The following is a 2,500-nucleotide window of genomic DNA, read 5'->3' as shown; positions in this document are numbered from 1 at the left end:
TTTCAGGTACCTCACAATGGGAGATTTGTTTTTATTAAAAGTAATGTAATACAGATAAATGTGTGTAATATATGCAAAGTAAAATAAAAAAAAAAACAAATAAAATCTCCTTCAAATAATCAAACAGTATTACAATAAGTTAAAGTAATTAAAATGCAAAGATTATAACAAACCAAGGAACACTCTCCAAGTGTAAGCTTGCGTTTGTTCTCTGAAACACACAGAGTATAACATGCACTGAGGCTGTCTACAATAGAACCCTGTGGTCAGCGACCAGTTGTATTCCTTAAGGTATACATCCTTTCAAAAAGCACCAGCTTGCAATATCATCTTACTAACTAAGTCCCTCCCCCTGGCACGTTGTTGTTTCCCTTTAAAGGTGGGGTCTCCGATTTTTGAAAGCCAATGTTGACATTTGAAATCACCAAAACAAACACGCCCCTAACCCAAATGGGCCCCACCCCTGTATTGATAGCTCCTCCCACACATACATACGTAACCCAGGCAACTAACGGAAAGAAATGTGTCTTTATCATAGCTGAAGGGAAGAACAATACGATTGCAGATAAACAAACAAACAAAAATGACACACAAACATAATCATGTAAAGGACAAAGGCATATATTAGTTTGTGAAACAAAGCAAAACCAACGTTACTCACCTATTGAGAAGGAAAAAAGCGAATCGGCGTCTTAAGTAAAGTTGGTCACATATTCACAGATTGGTGAACAGATTCACAGAAACGCTGTTACTACACAAAACACGGTTGTAGCTGCGTCTCTACATTACTACGATAGAAAAGAGGTGTTATTTGTGTAGTAACAGCGTTTAGCACTGAAAACTCTCTCCGCCCATATTGACAAGACACGCCCCTTTCTGCTCATTGGCTACACGTTTGTTTTGATTTTTGTTTATTATTCTGCCCGACTCAGTTTTCTGAATCATTTCTCAAAAATCGGAGACCCCACCTTTAAGGGTTACTGTCAGCGGCGTCCTCTGAGCACTGAGGGTTGACTTTTTAAGAGAGCCTTCATATAGCATACTCAGCACATCTTATCTTTTAACACACAAGCAATATTATTGGATACATATTTTGAAAGCAAAGAAAGAAAAATAAAGTAAAGAAAACTTAATCACTTTAATATTCTTGATCTTGATCCATTCTTCATTTTTGTCTCGGTACAGAGTCTGATTCTTTTTCATCCATCGATTTCTTCATTCCTCAAGCTTCATATCCTTTATTTTATTCAACAGGTGTTTTATTTCTTCTGCTGCTTGTTCTATTATCTTATTTTTGCTTCTATTTGTCTTTGCCTCCTAGCTTTACGTTTTCTGGTATTTGTAGCCTTAATCTCACTTTTCTTTTGTTTGGGAATATGAGAGCAGGGTTTTGAAGTTGGATAGCATCGGTAAGGTTGCTCCATTGAGCAGGAAGTTAACCAATCATTTCCTTCATCATGCAAACACAATCATCCCTCAGCACCTGCTTGGGAAGCTGAGCCTGCTGGGACTAAACACCTCCCTCTGCAACTGGATCCTGGACTTCCTGACTGGAGACCTCAGTCAGTCCGGATCGGGAACAGCATCTCCAGCACCACCACACTGAACACTGGAGCCCCTCAGGTCTGCATGCTCAGTCCACTTCTGTTCACTCTGCTGACTCATGACTGTGCAGCAATGCACAGATCAAACCATATTATCAAGTTTGCCAATGACACGACCGTGGTGGGTCTCATCAACAAGAACGACGAGTCAGCGTACAGAGAGGAGGTGTTCATCTAGCGGAGAACTGTACCTGGTCACTCAACACCAGCTCCATCACCAAGAAAGCCCAGCAGCGTCTCTACTGCTTATGAAGTCTGAGAAAGGCACATCTCCCTCCCCCCATCCTGACTACTTTTTTTCAGAGGGACCATTGAGAGCATCCTGAGCAGCTGCATCACTGTCTGGTTTGGGAAATGTACCACCTCGGATCACAAAACCCTGCAGCGGATAGTGAGGACAGCTGAGAAGATCATTGGAGCCTTTTGTGTATTGTCTTGTATTTTTTGTCTGCACTGTCTTTTGTCCTGCACTGTCTTTTTGTCTTGTCTGTCTTGTCTCACACTGTGTACACCAGGTTGCACAGATACACTTTATGTATCTAGGACACTTACTAAGTCCTTAGCCCTGTCTGTGTGTTATGTAGCACCCTGATCCTGGAGAAACGTTGTCTCATGTCACTGTGTACTGTAACAGCTATATATGGTGGAAATGACAATAAAAGCTTCTTGACTTGACTTGACTTGACTTGACTTGACTTGACTTGCTCCACTGGTCCCACCATCTCTCAGGGTAAGAGGCAAGTATACTACAAGACTCTTTTCTGTTCTGCACCATGGTGGTGGAATAAACTTCCCCTAGGGGTTGGACAGCTGAGACACTGACTATCTACAAATGACGGTTGAAGACCTACTTACTCATGAAACACTTCAACTAGCACTGTAAACAATGTTTATTA

Source organism: Tachysurus vachellii, chromosome 24 (assembly GCF_030014155.1).
Source record: "Tachysurus vachellii isolate PV-2020 chromosome 24, HZAU_Pvac_v1, whole genome shotgun sequence".
Classification (NCBI taxonomy): domain Eukaryota; kingdom Metazoa; phylum Chordata; class Actinopteri; order Siluriformes; family Bagridae; genus Tachysurus; species Tachysurus vachellii.
This window is presented reverse-complemented; position numbering follows the sequence as displayed.